The sequence below is a fragment of the Lissotriton vulgaris genome, chromosome 1_1 (genome assembly GCF_964263255.1).
Source record: "Lissotriton vulgaris chromosome 1_1, aLisVul1.2, whole genome shotgun sequence".
Lineage (NCBI taxonomy): Eukaryota > Metazoa > Chordata > Amphibia > Caudata > Salamandridae > Lissotriton > Lissotriton vulgaris.
Genome location: NC_141685.1, coordinates 1,171,126,538 through 1,171,145,638, shown reverse-complemented (window position 1 = coordinate 1,171,145,638; position 19,101 = coordinate 1,171,126,538). Strand labels below are relative to the sequence as shown.

General features: G+C 50.7%; 1 protein-coding gene across 1 annotated transcript in view; it reads right to left on the bottom strand.

The window, feature by feature from the left end:
- Window positions 1–19,101, bottom strand: part of LOC147748866 (protein-associating with the carboxyl-terminal domain of ezrin-like) — a 1,120,148-nt gene that overhangs the window by 314,422 nt on the left and 786,625 nt on the right. The window lies entirely within an intron of this gene.

Below are 19,101 nucleotides of genomic sequence, written 5' to 3'. Positions count from 1 at the left end.
GAATGACAAGATCCAACCCTCTTAGAAACAAGGCTGCCAATAACTTGTTATTAAAAGGCCAATGTCAGCTGCTGCAATTGTGGGAAAAACCCAAGGATAACGACCTGTTAATAGTTGAAAACTCTGCATCTGACATAGCTTCTTCATCTGGCACAGCCCTCATGGTGGTCAAGAAGGAGCCTCTTTTGGTGAACAAAGATTATTCGGGCTCCCTGATTTCTGTGGAACCTGGCCCAGTGCTTCCTGAAATGACTGGTGACATTAAGTGTGCTGTTTCAAGCCCTGAGGGTGGTCAACAAAATAATGGGTTTGTAAACCATAAAGTGCCTTCATATAATGTTCCTATAGGAGGTTTACTGCCAAATGTGGACGGTACAGGGGATTTCCACTTGTCGAGTATTGACCTGGAATTATGTGGTCGATACTTAGCTGATGTTACCTCGAAATCTTCTGAAGTTATTAAGTCCCCGATTGGGGCTACTCCCTCTGGTTTTCAGCTCTATAGCAGTACTCCCTCCATAAAATCGCAAGACATTTCCTCTCAGTTTAACATCTCTAAGAGCCCACTGCTTAATATATCTGGCATTGGTCCCATTGGTCCCCCAGGCTCTGATAAATCTGAAAAGCCGATTTCCGAATCCATGATTGCATTGGAACATTTGTTGTCTTCTATTCTACTGTTATTGGGTACATTTGTGGGAAGCTCTGATTGTATTTTGGAATCGGTCACACAGATACTAAATGTTTTACTGTTAAAGCTCCCGGAAAAGGTCCCTGATTTAGTTACTAAGGTTGAATTACAGGGGCCCGAGCCGGGTAATGGTCATTTAGATGGAAATATTAACCCAGTCCAAAGTAAACTTGTGGCCAATTCTAAACATGAGCTATCTTTAATACCCACACTCTCTACATCTAACTGTGTAAGAAATTCTGTCCTTGAAATTGAAGAAAGTGTGGATCTTTCCGCCCCAAAATTGGAAAAAGCGCTATTTCCAATTTTTGTATCGGAAACTCAAGGGATAGGGGGGGAAGTCAAAGTAAAAACTGGAAAACATAGAAAGAACAAAGGAAAAAAGAGGAAACCTATTCGCAGATATAGGAAGAAAAGACAGAGACAAATAATCTTTGATAATTCTCAAATTCCTGATATCAATGAACCCATTACCGAAGAGCCTGTGAATGGGTCCTTGAGTCAGGAAGTTGCTATTCACTCTTCTGTTAATTTGAACCCCTCTGCATCAGGTCTCAAAATATTATCCAATTGTTCTATCTTACCCGTGGGAGGCCCCCCACTAGATGTAGAAGGAATGTTGATCCCTGTCTCCGTAGTAGAGATGGAAAAGTCAGTCCCTATGTCTTCTGTGGCTCTTAATCCCTCTGCTCCTGCTTTTCACGCCATAGGAGATGGCGTTGTATGGCCTGATCATTTGCCTATTAAAGTACCAGAAGTTTTTGTGGATACTTTAACTGTGGATTTTCTATCGTTATTTGATTTTGACCTGCCTTTAAATAGAGCATGGTTACTTAAATGTTTCCAAGACAGAGAGTTTAAAGTTAATTCAATCTAACGATATTGATTTAGTCTCCTTATCTGGTACAGTTGCCGCGCCCTATGTTAGGGTGAAGTTTTATTCTAAACTTATAGCAAATCTCATATTGCAACAGGCTGAGAATTTCCAGTGTAGGGGAATTGATGTATTACCGGTTCTGGCTTCTGGAAGAGATAGGCTCCCCCATAATAGGCTCTCTCAGCAGGGCACTGGTTATGTTGGCCCCCCGTCCACTTTGATGATTTAAAAATATGGGTATCAAAAAGCACACGTTTGGTGACGCATGTAATGCCTGCCAAGTTAATTCCAAGCAGCCTCCCAATAGAAGATAACCAGCCGTGGAATTGGCTGCCCGGCGCTTTGTCTAGTAAATCCTCAGACAACCCTAAACTTTTTCAGCATCTTTAGCAGTAATTTGAATGTCCTCTCTTGGAACGCTGCCGGGATAAATAATAGTCCCGAGAAATTACAGTATTTATTCTTTTTGAACGCTGATGTGATTTGCATCCAAGAGACTTGGTGTGCTAGTAGTTTGTGTGCTGGGAGAGATTATTTTGTCCTTGAGGCATTGGCCTCTCCTTCAAGGAAAGGGCATGCAAAAGGGGGAATTGCATGCCTACTGATTAATAAATTAAAGTGGAACTTCTCCCATTATGTTGATCGAAGCAACCTCTTTCAGGCGGTGACCCTCAGTAGTTTACCCAGTATTGGAAATAATAAATCTCTGGTAATCATAAACGCTTACATACCCCCGATGAATGTTTTAATACCATACTGAAGCAAGTCTTTTCATACATTAAACAGATTAAAGAGTTAGAACCTTCCCCATATGTGTTGTTAGTAGGTGATTTTAATTGCAAGGTTTCTAACTCCAGTTTAAAGCTATATAGAAACAAATTTAAAGAAGAAGCCTTTCTTATTCCCCAATCCCTCTTTCCCAATAAAATTAAGACCAATAAGAGAGGGAAACTGTTGCTAGATGAACTTTCAGCGGTGGAGGGATTAATAGTGAATGGCAGGCTTCCATCTGATGTTCCTGCTAAATATACACATAGATCCTCTCAAAGCGAGTCTATTTTAGACTATGTAATCACTGACTACTGTATTTTCTCCTTGGTGAAGGATTTGACGGTCTCTCCGACACTATTTAGCGACCACAATGTGATTACTATAAGCCTCTCAGTACAACCTCCTACTCCTGATTCATGGTCCCTTAACGATGATGTAGTTAACTTTCATAGGGTCTCCGGAAGATGCTCCTGGAACTTTAAAGCCAGAAAGGGCCTGGAGAGTATTCTAGGTAAAACAATACTAGAATTGAATGGTTGGCAGGGTTCCGAAATTATTCATTTTGAGAACTTTATGAAGGAGGTCATCCTCGTTGCCAAAAAGGCTAGTCCCTCTGTAAGAAAGACTTATGTTCCTAGGCCGATTACTCTTTTAAATAAGGAAATAAATAAATTAGTGCGGGAGCAATTTTTGTGCAGATCTATTGAAATAAATAATAAAATATATCTGTTAAAAAGAAGGAGAACCAAATTAGGAAGAAACTTAAAAAAGATAAAGAAGATTCACTTTGGATAAGTCTACGGGAGGCCGCAGTTCATGGGAAAGTTAGACAGTTCTGGTCACTCATTGGTGAGGGGTGTGGAGCTAGTTAGTCCACTCCTTATTCCCATTGCTGAACCGTCATGGGTCTCTTTTATTTCCAACTTGTATGCTGGGAATGGTGGAAGGGTAGAAGATAAGAGGATTATGAAAGAAGATGAGTCTCCTATTGACTCCCCCTCGGAGAAAACCATTGAATTGGCCATTAAGGACATGCGTTCCTCAGGAGCAATGGGGCCTGATGAACGTCCCATATCAGTATTGAAGCAGGATCCTGTTTCATGGAGCAAGATTCTTTTTCCATTATTTCGAGCTTGCTTCATTACTAAAATTGTGCCCTCTTCTTGGAAGGGGAGAATATTGGTTCCATTATTCAAGAAGGGCGAAAGGGATATTCCAATAAATTATCGCCAGATAGCCTTCCTTGATGCCATTGGAAAAGTATTTTCAAAATGTCTATCATTAATTACTGATTGGGTTGATGAGAATCAGATATTACCCCTTGAACAAATGTAAATGTAAATGTAAATGTAGACGTATTTGTAAAGCGCACTGATACCCCGGCAAGCAGTGTGTCCTGGCGCTGTACTCATACCGCTAGGGAACCCGTCCTGGCTTTTCCCCGTGAAATGTTTACTCCTGGGCATCCCCGGGGTGCAACCAGGCATCCCCAGCGCTGTAGGGGGCCGTTGTGGAGGCTAAGCAAGCTATTGCCCAGAGTTGCAGCGTGGGACCCATGATTAGAATAGGCACTGAGGCGAGAATGTCCAGTCAGAGGAATTTATGAGCCAGAGACCCGCCGAGGCGGGAAGCGAACCCTGGTCCCTGGCCAGAACTCTGCATCAAGGTCTGCCGCTCTAACCATTGAGCCACACTCCTCCATCAACAAACTGGCTTCCGTAAAGGGCATGGCACATTGGACAATCTTACTGCCCTTCAGGTTATCTCAGATAAATATATAAGAGTCCGCGGGGGAGAAGTGTATACGGCTTTTGTTGATTTCTCCACAGCATTCAACAAAGTTGACCGTCCCTTGCTGTGGAGAAAGCTATCAGACTTGGGTATGCCTCCTCCCCTATTAGATTTGGTGCAATCTTTACACACGGACACTTGGTGTCAAGTGCTTCAAGGTGGAGAAAGGGGTCTATCGCGGGTTATCCCCTCCATTAATGGATTAAAACAGGGTTGCCTCCTGGCCCCATTACTTTTCTCCCTGTATATCGCCGACCTTCCAGCTTCGCTTTCTTCTTGTGTTGGCATAGCCCCGGTAATAGGGGGTTCTTCTATTTCCTGCCTGCTATATGCAGACGATGTCCTTATCCTAGATTTAACACCCAAGGGACTGGCTAATCGTCTACAGGCCTTACATCTTTTTGCAGAGACCCACTTTATGAGGATAAATGCAACAAAAAGCAAGATTATGTGCATTTCAGGGAAGAAAAAATCTAAATCTGAGAATTATGGCTGGTCAGTAGGTGGTCAGAAGTTGGAGGTGGTTAAGACATACACCTTTTTAGGTAAAATAATCTCTGCCAACCTGAGCGAGAAGCCTCATATTGAGAATAACTCCCGTAAAGCTTTATCCCAAGGTAAAAGTCTGAGCGCCCTTTATTCCGCGACAGGGAGAAGACATTTTGCTTGTTTACTGGAGGTTTATAGGGCAAAAATTCCATCTACCCTTTTGTATGGAATGGAAGTGGTTGACCTAAAGCACTGGGGCTTTTTACAGACGGTAGTAGGAAGATTATTAAGGTCTATAACTTCTCTCAACCCAGCCTGCTCCGCGGCCGCTTGTAGACTTGAATTCGGTCTTCGCAGCAGTTGGGCGCAGGGCCTGTCAGCTCTAGTTCGATGGGTCGCTAGCCTGGCTAGAGGAGAAATGGGTTCTTTGAGATTCCTTCATAAGGGGGAATTGTTGGGCAGCTAAAAGGAATTCTCCCAAATCGTTAAGAACTTTAGAAAAGCTGTGGCACTTCTTGATTTGGAAGAGAGTACCCTTTTTACTATCTCTCCCTCCCAGCTAAAATCTCGTTTGAAACAGGCTTCATGGGATTTTTGCTTCATGTCGGACAAGAAGTCCATGCAAGTAAAGAGGGGAGGTGATTTTCTTGTTAATTCGTACTCAATGAAGCTTGCCCAACCCTATGTCGCTTGGAATTTACCACATGGTGTGCAGAGATTTTGGTTCCTCCTAAGGCAGGATTTGCTACCCCTAAACATTCTTTTGGCAAAATGGTATGGGTCCTCTCCCACATGTAATTTTTGCAATATGTCTGTACAGGATCGTTCTCATGTTTTGTTTATATGTCCTGCATTGCGCCCACTTCGGTTGAAGTGGTTAAGATCTATCTGTTTGCAATTGGGTATACTTAATGTGAATTCTTTTTTACTAGCCCTATATAGTCCCCCAAATGAAATGTTTTGCTTCAATATTTTTAACTTTTTTAAAGGATTTTTAGCTATTTATTGATGAAATATGGAGGTTTGTGTCGTTGATTATCCTGTCTAGTGGAAAATGTTGTAGTTGTCATTTTTATTTTTGAGAATGTGTATTTGTATTTGTGTATTTTGTTTTATGTGGACCTCCTCGGAGTGCCAAAACATAATAAAATTAAATTGAATTGAAAATCATAACCTTCGGCTGGTTCACAACACCAGTTTGTCCAGAAAAAAGGTGGTGTATGGAAGCTGAAAAGAGCTTGCAATTCATGCACGGTAATAGCTGAAGTTATGGCAATGAGAACTACCGTTTTAAGAGTCAAGAAATGCAAAGGACAGCTGTGCATCAGTTCAAATGGGGTACACATAAGGAATGCGAGAACCAAATTAAGGTCCCACCGCGGCATCACAAAAGGATTGGGTGGAAACATATGAACTAAATATTTAAGAGAATGCATAAAAAACTAGGACAGCTGGTCTGGTAAACACAAAGGCCAACTGGGCTGATAAATAACATTTAACAGTGCCCCCTGCATGTATGTCCCTGCTGGGCTACAAACAGCACAAAATGCAAAACATCTGCCAACTTTTCTTGCAATGAATCTACATAGCAGGAACCACACAAGGTTACAAACTTACCCCAGCACCAGTCGTAAATTGATTTTGTGGATGGACTCATGGCCACAAGGATGAAATTCACAACTTCAAAAGGGAGGTAAAAAGCAGTCAACTGTCGCCACTCACTCTCCTCACATGGAGGTGTAGATTGTGCAAGTTCAGGTGCACAACTGTGCTCTGCTGCTTCTGCAACAAAAGATCCTTCCAAAGCAGCAGTCTGATCAGAAGATATATGCTCATGCCCAGAAGTTATGGATACCACACTCTCCTGGCCAAATCTGGAGCAGCTAAGACAACTAAAGCCCAATCATTCTTGACTTTCTTTAGAACTCTTGGCAGGACAGTCATCGGCAGGAAGCATACAAGAGTCCTCTGCTCCACTCTTGATGGAATGCATCTCTGTGCCAAACCCCTCTAGGGAAGTCCAATGCGCTAAAGTGCTAACACTGCTAGTTTTCTGCAGTACTAAAGAGACAGTCAGGGCTCTCGCTTTTGGTGGAAGACATCCTGCACCACCTCCAGGCATAGATGCCATTCGTGATCCACTAGGCTAAGTTAAAGAAATCCCACCAGGTGGTTTACAACAACTTCTGAGACCCAGGACCGAGGCTGGAACATCAGGATCATAGTATTGGACTCGCTGTACTAGAGGGAAGGCTTGAAACTGTACAGTATTCGAAACAGCGCTAATGAATAGGAGCCGCTGCCAAGGAGACAGGTGTGACTGTTAAGAACCTTGATCATGTGAGGTCTGCTGTCATCTAGAAGTGGTTGGACGTGGTCTACGACCACCCACCTTCAGCATCCAGTCATCGAAGTAGAGGGAAGATTGGTGTACCCAACCTCCGAAAGTGGGCTGAAACCACCGCCATCACTGAAGGGCACTGGCGAGACAAAAGGGAATCACAGAAAACTGAAAACGCTCTTGGACCATGTTCAAGCACAGATAGCGACTGTGGGACTTCAGGGCTAGGATGTGAAAGTATCTTGAATCTGTCAGCTTTCAGAAAGAATTTGAGAGGACGAATATCTTAAATGAATATGTCTCTTTATTACAAATGCGCTTTTCACGCATTCCATTGCAACACGGTTGTTACAACGACCGTGTTGTTTCAACCCAAACCATTACATCGCAAGTCGTTCCAACGACTTGCTATAGGGGGCGTGCTGGACTTAGGAATAGTATTATTTACTATTCCTACTCCAGTTTGTGCAACAGTAGGGAGAGTGCTGGATTGTAAATCCAACACCAGCGCGCCGCCTACATAAAGTCGTTGAGACGACTTGCGATGTAGTGGTTCGTGTTGAAACAAAGCGGTCGTTGTAACGACCGTGTTGGTAATGCTATGCATTGTAGCGCATTCGTAGTAAACAGTGTTTCTCAAGTAAATAGGACAAAAGACTTTGTTCTTCGGCACCAGGAAGCAGAGGGAATAACATTTAGTTCCTATTTCCGATGCCGGGATCCTCCGTAATGCTCTTTTGTCAAGAAGAGCAAGGACTTACTTCAGCAAAATGGGCAGAGAGTCCTCAGAAGGCCACTTTGATGTAGGTGGAATGTGTGGTGGATCAGATAAGAATAGTAAGGCATATCCATGCTAATTTATTTGGAGCACCCATCTGTTGGATGTAATGTCTTTCCACCCATGGAGTAATATCTTATCAGCCTTTAACAGGGTGACCATATGCCGCCAAGGGCAAGCTAAAGTTGTTTGGAAGCAGGAGGTGTGTGGGAATGGGCAGTATGCTGCCCCGAGGGTCTCGATGTTAGCAGCTGGATCCCTAACCCCAGCTGCGAAAGGATTTGGGGGAGGGGGGTTCTGTTGCTGTGAAATTGGGCCATGCCGTTCATTGTCTTTGAGCTAAGACATACCTGCTTACGGGCTTACCATCAGCGCGTGAACCGTCTCGGCTCCCAGTCCACGCGCTGCCCCGGCCCAGCTCCTGGCGTCTGAATGAAGCCCTCAACGCCGCTCATGCCCCCTACCTGAAGCGGAAGGTGTGGGGCACCTGCAGGGCTACTCCGATCGCCCCTGGTGCCGCTGAAACGGCTAGATCTGTGAGGAGACGCTAGGAGAGGACGGCAGCGGGCAAAATGGCGGCCAGAGCCCAGACGAGAGCGCCGATGACTTCAACCCTCAGTGGGAGTTACGTTTAACGGGCGAAATTTAAGGGACACAGTGGCTGCCTCTAGTTGAGGATAATCTCGGGGGCCTCTATAGCGGCAAGACACCGGGGGCGGCCCCTGTCACAATCTGCCTTCCCACGCCTGCCTGACCTTAAAATGGCGGCCGGGTGTGACCCGCAACTACCGATCGGCGCCTCTACTTGACCATCTGGCCCCAGCGCTTACTGCCTCTCCCATAACAAAAGCTGCATCTGTTGCCACGATATGGCTGCGCGGCGGAATAGCTGTAAGCGACGCCGCAAGCTCTCTCTGTGTCTCATGCCTGCGGGGGTGAGCCCTCTTCAAGGATCCTTGGCGGTGACTTGTGCGGAGTGCTCTGCTTCTCCCCCTCGCCTGCACCCCAGCGTCACACCATGCCCCAACAAGCCCCAGCTTTGTACCGGCCAGCCTGACTCAACAATGGTGGCGGTTGAGGAACCAGCCAGCGAGATGTGCGAGGCAGAGTGGCGAGGAGCGCCACGAGATCCGTGACAAACGTGGTGTCAGCGAGGAGACTACCACACTGATGTCACACTGCTACCACGATCTGCCTGACATTTGCAGTGCCTTAATGTGAGGGGCCCACCCGACGACAACAACCCACCATGCCATGGCGCCTGTGGTCTTTCTTCTCATCTCCCACCTGGGCAACATGCTGCTGGTGGGTGACGGGCAGCCGTACCACACCACCACCTTCTCTCCTGGACTTCTTTACTTTTTGTTTTGTCCTGGCCGCCATTTTGCTGCTGATTTCGGACACTTTTCTATGGACTCTGACCCTCCATCCATTCCCTCCTCCTTTAACCCTTTTCCCCGTTGATGATCCTCAAATGTTTATTCCCTTTTCTGCTTTGCCTTTTCTCCGTACCCTTGCATCCCTCCCACCCTCCCTTTGTGCTGTGACTGCATCCCCCCTCCGGCCCCACTTATGGAACTCTGCTTTTCTGTATATAGAGATATCTCTAATCATAAGTATATGCAGTAGACCTTTGTACTATCTACCATTCCTATGTGACTCTTAGAGCATATCCATTTGTATCTCTTTGTGTGACTTTACATCTTGTACATTTGCAATTATTTTCTGTTTGTATCCTTTATGTAACGCATGTAATCCTAAGTCCTTATGTTTTTTAACAGGTCCTTATGTAAAGCGCTCTGACACCTTCGGGTAAAGTTTGCGCTATATAAAATCGCATAAATAAATAAAATAAATAAGCCCCTTCTGAAGCCTTGAAAAGGAAGACAGTGGTGGCAATACCGCCTCATGGGCACAAAATGGATCAGAAATTGCACTGTGACAGAACTTTCTTTGAGGAACTCCACTGCAGAGTCTGCTTCATCTCCAATTTAATGGGTGTTGTCAAATGGCAAATCCATCAGTGACATTTGGACTGCAAAAAAAGTGTGGATCTCATCAGTGTATGGCGCCAAAGCAACACCCTGTTACCAAATGCCTTGCCACACTAGTCAGTAGTGTCCGGCTCGGTGAGGATGACTTCCTTTACTGCATCTTGAATAATTTGTGCAAGATTGGTGCAATATTTTTCCGGGACTGTCAACGTGATCTCACTAAACAAGTCCCACAATGTTTATGAGTATCGTCATAGGACTCCACTGGCATTGACAAAACACAGGGCAAGACTGGAGAAAAAAACATCCTATTCCCAAATGCCTCCACTTGTTTTGATTTCCTTTCAGGACGAGTTGTAATGAAAGTGTTCTGTTTCAGTCTGCTTGTGATCACCTGGACTCCCAAACTTTCAGACATAGGGTGTTCCATAGGAAAGCTTGGTCCCTTGGGGCAGGTCTGTGTTTTCTAGCTGTTTGCCTATTTGACGGTTGGCAAGACCAAGTTTTGGTCCAAGTGTCTATTAGTGTGTCCATAAGGTAGGTCTTCATTAAATGAAGAAGTGGTCCCATGGAAGCCTGCTCAGGTTGTAGGACTTCTATCTGGACTTTGGTTTTAACCTCAATGGACGGCAGTTGTAGGCCTAACACTTCAGCAGAATGCCAGATGACCATAGCAAAGGAGGTGAATTCCTCTGTGGAAGGGTCAGGGAGGGAACTAAACCTAGTGTCAATCGAGGTGCCCAGTGCAATGACCTCTGGTAAATCCATATAAAGATTGTAATTGACATAGTAATGGTATGCACCACCTCAGTTATCTTCATCATCATCTCCCAGGTCATGCTGACTATGTTTTAAACCAAAATGGTTTTGAAGTACTTAGAAATGACTTCTGGGTAAGGGTGGCATTCTATCAGAGTCAAAATAAGTTTGAACTGGCTGTGTCACAGGTTGTGGAGGGCCCAACGTTGGTCAAAAGTTTGACTGGCTTGGCACAGAGTCAGACAAAACAATCGGGTCCTCCTCAAAAATCGGGCCTGAGTCAACATGGCCTTTGGCCATGGATTGTGGCACAGTGGCGGTCAGAGCCATGTTCAGCATCAGCCCCCATCAGCCCCTAAGATCGGGGACGGATCCCACAGTGGGGTCAAGAGGCATAGATGACCGAGGACGAACCTGCAACAGTATTCTGACTGGAGGTCTCCTCAGATCCTTAGGGCCCAAAGGTGTGCCAGAGGGAGCTGGGAAGGTGGCAAAAAAATCAGAAAAAGACCTTCATGAAAGGCTTTATCCATTGCGGCTTTACTGTTGGACCTGGAAACTCTGGTTGCATCAGGAAAATTGTAGTATTGGTTCCTCAATAGGAGACCGGGACCAAGACTAAGAGGCACCTTGACGTCTCTGCAACTTCTCTGGCAGAGAGTAATGATATGTGGAAAAATCCTGCTTTGTTGACTTCTGTTTTTGTTCCTACTAGAATTGGCCATACCTGAAGATTTGGAGTACAACGAAGACCTTAACGAGAACAGCCTTAAGAACGGGAATGAGTCTGCGTCTTCAGCTTTGGTGGGGAACGGCCGAGAAAAAGTTTTGGGAGCGAGATCATTATCAGTAGCCAAAGGTGTAGAAAGAAAGAAAAAAGCAGCTGGGTGCGGAGGTGGCGCTTACAAGCGGCTTCAATTTCATTTCCAGGCCACGATGAAGGTGACGTAGAGCTTCACAATGCCACCTACCAGTACAAGGGGAGAAGTGCTTTGAAAAATCTCCAGAGCCATCCTGGGGATATTCATAAGGTAAGCGATTTGCAGCTTGAGGTATCCATCAGAAAAATAAAATTGTAATATGGTCAGAGAACTCAAGATTATGAAGAACATGAAAAACAAGCTTTGAGCTGGAGTGAGTCTTATTTTCCAAGATGGCTCTGCTCAACCAGACATATAAATGACTAGGTCAACTAACTGACTACTGAGATAGAGGATTAAAAGAGGTAGCGGTTAGTGAAAGTCTTTGAAGCAGGACTTTTGTGGAAAGCAGCAATGTGACAGTAAGCATCCAGGAGATCTAATGAGCAAAGTCAATCCCCCCTGCTACGGTCATCAGGACCTGAACCATCCTAAGCACCTTTAAGTTATTCAGAAATAAGAACTGATTGGAATGGCTGAGTCTTGCACTGAATGCAATCCCTTCATTTTTCTCTATTAGAAAACAGCAAGCGTGAGGACATCAGTGAGGCTACAACTACTCCAATACAATGTCCCCTTCTAAGTCTTCTGGAAAAAAAGCAGGCTTTGAAAAATCATTAAAAATGTTTTAGACCTGCAGGTCGAGAAACTTCAATAATCTACTCGACCTAACTGTAATGTACTTGACTTGTAAACTGTTCTTAAATTGTGCTATCATTGGCAAACATTTTATTTCACAGAGTTGCCTTTTTCTTCATTCTCAAATGAGTGCACCTTCAACTATGTGAGTTCAGCATTTCTGTTGTACAAAACAAAATTATACTGTTTGATTAAATAGACTAAAAGTTTGTTCCACGTTTAATAGGAATCGAGCCCACATATAGGGTACAAATGATCCCTGACTTGCCTCTCACTTTACTAATAGCATGGCCATAAGGGCAGGAGTGTTTCTCATGTTTAAACACTCACATTTAATAACTCTATCACTAAGGCATGATGTTGTAGCGCACTGGTATTTAAAGATAATAAATTTACAAGAAATGTCAAAAAACCTTCCCACTACCTTGCAGATTTACTGATAAAACAGGTTTAAAATAATCTATAACATTGGTTTTAGAAAACATTCATCATTTGCACATCATCAAGTAAAGTGTCCTGATTTGTTTTTCATCATATTCAAATATTTTTTTAATCACACTGAGGTCCAAAAAATGGTTTTCCCAACTACTGAAATATATTTTGAAATGTTTGTACAGTTGACTTATTAACTATTTAAAAGCGTGTTAGGGGGAGTGGGACCTCCGGCGGCGGGAGAACCCATGGATCATGCACCGACCCTAGATGAGCGGCTCCACCCCACTCCCACAACTCACAGAGCTTTGTCTCTCTCGTCTTGACTCAGAACGACGCTGTTACTCCAAGGATTCCTGATGCAGCTGTTGTATGTCTTGGGCTGATTTCCCTGATTTCATGAAGAGGACGCTGCTCTGGGTCAAGGGAGGGTATCGGCCGCTGCTGAGATATGGCTGATGATTGATCACATTTGAGCCTGTACTGGCAATTTCGGTCCTGGCTCTTTTTTTTTTGTTCGTTGGTAACGGCCCCTGAAGCCCCTCTGTCATTTTTGATTATTTTTGGAGCATTGGTTCTGCCTTTCAACATATGATGATGGCCTGCTACTCTTCCCAGTTTGCGGCAGCGGCTGGCTGGCTAGGCCACCAGGATACCATCTCAACTGACCATGAGAATGATTGGGAAATAATAAACTGCAAAAGGACCGGTAAGCTCCTTGTTGGTGTTTTTTCTGTATTTTTTGAAAATGTAAGGATTTACCGGGGCATATGGAGGGTGAACCAGGTTTCACACCCAGGATTGCCATCTAAGGGTGCTATAATTAGAGAGGTGCCCTGGTAGTGGGTCGCTGGGTGTCGCCTCTTCCTTAAAACTCATTTAAATTCGCCCCTCGAATAAAAGAACACTTCATCTACTATGGGGAAGCATCTAATGTTCTCAAATTTAATGATAAATGCGGACACAGTTGCTGCCGACTTCAAAACTAAAGCATGTACTGCTCAAATGAACTCCGCCTCAGATGCAGCAAGGGCTGAACGGAGCAGGAAATCATGCCTTGAACTTTAAGTTGCGGATGATGCCGCAGCTCAGTTGAGGCCAAGTTTTCAGACCAAGCGAGTAGTAATTGATCTGCAGCGGTCTAGCGTTAAACAAGAATTGAGAAAATTCTTTGCTCTTAAAGAGATAAGTAGCTCTCTGTAGTATCAACATGTCTACGAGGAGAGACAGATGGGGGAGTAGATTTTGCAGGAAGCTATATACTAGGGCTGGGCATAGTTTGCGTAGTGCTACTACGCAGAATTTTGGAAAAAATATGTGGAAAACGAGGGCACGTCCTGAGGGTCCGTGTGCCCGGGACAGAGGTCCCTCGTGCCTGGGCAGGCTCCCCGATCTCCCCGGCCTGGCTCGGTTGGAAATTAGGGACCGGTCCCGATGCCTGGGTTTGGGAGCCCCCCGTCCTGCGGCCTGCCAAGAGTGCATCTGCCCGGGACAAAGGTCCCTGGTGCAGAGCCCGGGAGACCTGCAAGGCTCCATGGGTCCGGGGCAATCCTCCCCCGGGCGGCTGGGTCCCAAGAGAGCTTGTGGGCCTCCCCATGCCTGAGGCCCAGCATGGGGTTTCAGATCCCCCATGAGCCCTGCAGCCCCGGAGCCCTACAGCCCCAGAACCCTGCAAGGGCAGGCAGGAGCCCTCTGCCGAAGGCTTGGGGCAGGCAGATTGGCGCCATTTTGGTCCCAGCCATCTGGTCGCACCTTTCCCCTCGGCCATCTGGTCGCACGCAATGCTATCCAATGGGGCGACCAGATGGCCGAGCTTCCCTGGAAGTCCAGATGAGGGGCCATTCGCCTCTCCCACCCCGGCGAGGGCTCGAGGAAGTCGGGCGCCTCCGTGCCCTGGGTCCCCTCTGTCACTCAGTGCGTGCTGGTTCCCAGAAAGAGGGGTAGCCTTCCTCCAGGTTACTAGGGGCAGGGTATGCCGGGACACTCCTCTCGGGCTGGCGGCTCTATGCCGGTGACCAGATGGGCTATGCTGGGACAACACCTCTCAGCCGTCTGAGGGGCTCTAGGCCACGGCATGGCAAAGTGCCTGAGACAGGCTCCATGGGTCCCGGGAAGTCCTCCCCCGGGCGTCAAGGCCCGAGAGCTCCGATGGTCCTCCCCGTGCCTGAGGCCCAGCGTGGGGTTTCAGAGCCCCGGAGCCCTGCAGCCCTGCAGTCCCGGAGCCCTGCAAGGGCAGGTGGGAGCCCTCATGCGAAGGCTTGGGGATTGGCGTTATTTCGGTCCAGGCCCTCAGGTCGCACCTTTCCCCTCGGCCATCTGGTTGCACGCAATGCTTTCCAATAGGGTGACCAGATGGCCGGGCTTCCCTGGAAGTCCAGATGAGGGGCCATTCACCTCCCCGATCCCAGCGAGGGCTCCAGGAGGTAGGGCGCCTCCGCGTCCAGGGTCCCCTCTGTCACTCGCTGTGCGCGGGTTCCCAGAAGCAGGGGTAGCCTTCCACCGGATTACTAGGGGCAGGGTATGCCGGGACACTCCTCTCGGGCTGGCGGCTCTATGCCGGTGACCAGATGGGCTATGCTGGGACAACACCTCTCAGCCGTCTGGGGGGCTCTAGGCCACGGCATGGCAAAGTGCCTGAGACGGGCTCCATGGGTCCCGGGAAGTCCTCCCCCGGGCGTCAAGGCCCGAGAGCTCCGATGGTCCTCCCCGTGCCTGAGGCACAGCGTGGGGTTTCAGAGCCCCGGAGCCCTGCAGCCCTGCAGTCCCGGAGCCCTCATGCGAAGGCTTGGGGATTGGCGTTATTTCGGTCCTGGCCCTCAGGTCGCACCTTTCCCCTCGGCCATCTGGTTGCACGCAATGCTTTCCAATAGGGTGACCAGATGGCCGGGCTTCCCTGGAAGTCCAGATGAGGGGCCATTCGCCTCCCCGATCCCAGCGAGGGCTCCAGGAGGTAGGGCGCCTCTGCGTCCAGGGTCTCCTCTGTCACTCGCTGTGCGCGGGTTCCCAGAAACAGGGGTAGCCTTCCACCGGATTACTAGGGGGGGGTATGCCGGGACACTCCTCCCGGGCTGGCGGTTCTCGGCCAGTGACCAGATGGGCTATGCTGGGACAACACCTCTCCTCCGTCCGGGGAGCTCGAGCCCATGGCGTGGCAAACTGCCCGGGACGGGCTCCATGGGTCCCGGGCAGTCCGGGCCCGAGAGCTCCGGTGGTCCTCCCCGGGCCAAGCGTGGGGATTCAGAGCCCCCCTGAGCCCTGCAGCCCCCGGAGCCCCGCAGCTCCTGTAGCTCCGAGCCCTGCAGCCCCTGTAGCCCCCGAGCCCTGCAACCCCCGAGCCCTGCAGCCCCCGAGCCCTGCAGCCTTGCGAGGGCAAGCGGGAGCCCTCCTGTAAAGCCTCAGGGCAGGCAGATTGGCGTTATTTCGGGCCCGGCTCGGCCATCTGGTCGCTCGCAATGCTTTCCAATGGGCGACCAGATGACCGGGCTTCCCTGGAAGTCCAGATGAGGGGCCATTTGCCTCCCCGATCCCAGCCAGGGTTCCAGGAGGTTGGGCGCCTCCGTGCCCTGGGTCACCTCCATCACTCGGTGCGCGCGGGTTCCCAGAAAGAGAGGTAGCCTTCCTCCGGATTACTAGGGGCAGGGTATGCCGGGACACCCCTCCCAGGCTGGCGGTTCTCTGCCAGTGACCAGATGGGCTATGCTGGGACAACACCTCTCCTCTGTCCGGGGAGCTCCAGCGCACAGCGTGGCAAAGTGCCCAGGACGTGCTCCATGGGTCACAGGCAGTCCTCCCCCAGGCGTCCGGGCCCGAGAGCTCCAGTGATCCTCCACGTGCCTGAAGCCAAGCGTGGGGTTTCAGAGCCCCCCTGAGCCCTGCATCCCCGGAGCCCTGCATCCCCGGAGCCCTGCATCCCCGGAGCCCTACAGCCCCGGAGCCCTACAGCCCCGGAGCCCTACAGCCCCGGAGCCCTACAGCCCCGGAGCCCTACAGCCCCGGAACCCTACAGCCCCGGAGCCCTACAGCCCCGGAGCCCTACAGCCCCGGAGCCCTACAGCCCCGGAGCCCTACAGATCCGGTACCCTACAGCCCCGGAGGCCTACAGCCCCCGAGCCCTGGAGCCCCGAGACCTGCAGCCCCGAGCCCTGCAGCCCCCAAGCCCTGCAGCCCCCAAGCCCTGCAGCCCCCAAGCCCTGCAAGTGCAGGCGGGAGCCCTCCCGCTAAGGCTCGGGCAGGCAGATTGGGGTTATTTCGGTCCCGGCCATCTATTTGCACATTTCCCCTCGGCCATCTGGTGGCACGCAATGCTTTCTAATGGGGCGACCAGATGGCAGGGCTGATGAGGGGCCATTTGCCTTCCTGATCCCAGAAAGGGCTCCAGGAGGTCAGGCGCCTCCGTGCCCTGGGTCCCCTCCGTCACTCGGTGCGCGTGGGTTCCCACAAAGAGGGGTAGCCTTCCTCCGGATTACTAGGGGCAGGGTATGCCGGGACACCCCTCCCAGGCTGGCAGTTCTCTGCCGGTGATCAGATGGGCTATGCTGGGAAAACACCTCTCCTCCTTCAGGGAGTGGCAAAGTGCCCGGGACGGGCTCCCTGGGTCCCGGGCAGTCCTCCCCTTGCTTGGCTGGGTTCAGGAGCTCCATCCGGGGCCCCTGAGGGCCCCAGGGAGGGTGGCCTCCCCACCTTGGGCTCTGTCCTCGGTCCTGCCGCGTGGCAGGGTGCCCGGGATGGTGTCTGGCAGACCCAGGGAGGCTTCCACTGCGCCTCTGGGCCTGGGAGCCCCGGATGGGTCCAGGGGCCCGGCCGGGCCCCGGGTCGGGTGCTCCGGCCTTGGGTCCTCTCCCCCAGCCTGCCAAACTGCCAAAGGCCCAGGACAGGGTTTTGTTGTGTCCAGGGAGCCTCCCCTTTCTTGGCTGGGTTCAGGAGCTCCATCCAGGGCCCCAGGGAGGGTGGCCTCCCCACCCCGGGCTCCGTCCTCGGTCCTGCCGCATGGCAGGGTGCCTGGGATGGTGTCCGGCAGGCCCGAGGAGGCTTTCCCTGCGTCTCTGGGCCTGGGACCCCCGGCTGGGTCCAGGGGCCCTAGGTCAGGTGCTCTGGTTCTGTTGTGCCCGGGGAGCCTCCCCTTGCCATGCTGAGTTCAGAAGCTCCTCAGGGGCCCCGGGGAGGGCAGCCTCCCCATCCCGCACTCTGTCCTTGGTCCTGCTGCGTGGCAGGGTGCCCGGGATGGTGTCCGACAGGCCTGGGGAGGCTTCCCCTGTGCCTCTGGGCCCCGGATGGGTCCAGGGGCCCCGCCGGACCCCGGGTCGGGTGCTCCGGCCCTGGGCCCAGTCCCCCGGGCTGCTGCTCCACCAAGGGCCCAGGACAGAGGTCCGTCAGTCCCGTGTAGACCACCCCTGCTTGTCAAGGTGTCCGCAGGCCCCGGGTCGGAGGGCCCGTTGGGTCCCCCTTGCAGCATCCATGGCTGGGACCCAACTGGGGCCCTGGGCCTCCTCCCCCATGCCCCGGCGCCCACTCACTCTTTCGTTGGGGCACAGAGTCACCAGATGGCTTCCCTTTCGAGCCCGGCCATCTGGTCGCTCAGATCCCCTCGGCCATCTGGTCGCTCAGATCCCCTCGGCCATCTGGTCGCTCAGATCCCCTCGGCCATCTGGTCGCTCAGATCCCCTCGGCCATCTGGTCGCTCAGATCCCCTCGGCCATCTGGTCGCCTGCAATGCTTTCATATGGGGTGACCAGATGGCCGAGCTTTCCTGAAAGTCCCAATGAGGTGTCATTTGCCTCCCTGATCCCAGCGAGGGCTCCAGGAGGTCTGGTACTTTCGCGCCTTGGGTCCACTTTGTCACCTTGTGTGCACAGATTACAAGAAAGGGGGGTAATTTTCCTCCGGATTACTAGGGATAGGGTCAGTCAGACCTCCATGAGGTCCGGCGATTCTAAAACAGGGGAAGGCAGAACCCGGGCCCGCCCGCCGGGGCCCCCAGGGGCCAGGGTATGCACCTGCCTCTCAGCCCCTTCCTGATGGTCCTTTTTCTTAGAGTTTACTCAGGCAGGCCTCCGTGAGGTCCGGCGATGCTGTGAAGGGGGAAGGCAGCACCCGGGCCCACCCGCAGAGGCCCCCAGGGGCCCAGGTACGCACCTGCCTCTCAGCCCCTTCCTGATGGTCCTTTTTCTTCGAGGTTTTTTCCTAAGTCAGACCTCCGTGAGGTCCGGTGATGCCGAGACGGGGGAAGGCAGCACCCGAGCCCGCCCGCCGGGGACCCCAGGGGCCTGAGTACGCACCTGCCTCTCAGCCCCTTGCCGATGGTCCTTTTTCTCTGAGTTTGCCCAGGCAGACCTCCGTGAGGTTCGGCGATGCTGAGACGGGGGAAGGCATCGCCTCGGCCCGCCTACCGGGGCCCCCAGGGGCCTGGGTACGCACCTGCCTCTCAGCCCCTTGCCGATGGTCCTTTTTCTCTGAATTTGCTCAGGCATGACTACGGGGGTCTGCCTGAGTCTGCCTGTCATAAGCTCACGTTAAGTCCCTGCCCGAAACCCCTCCACATCCCATCCGGGGAAAGAGGGCGTGCGCTTGCCAGGACGCCAGGCCCCTGCTCTGGCAGGGGCCTGGCCTTCCCCGGCAACCC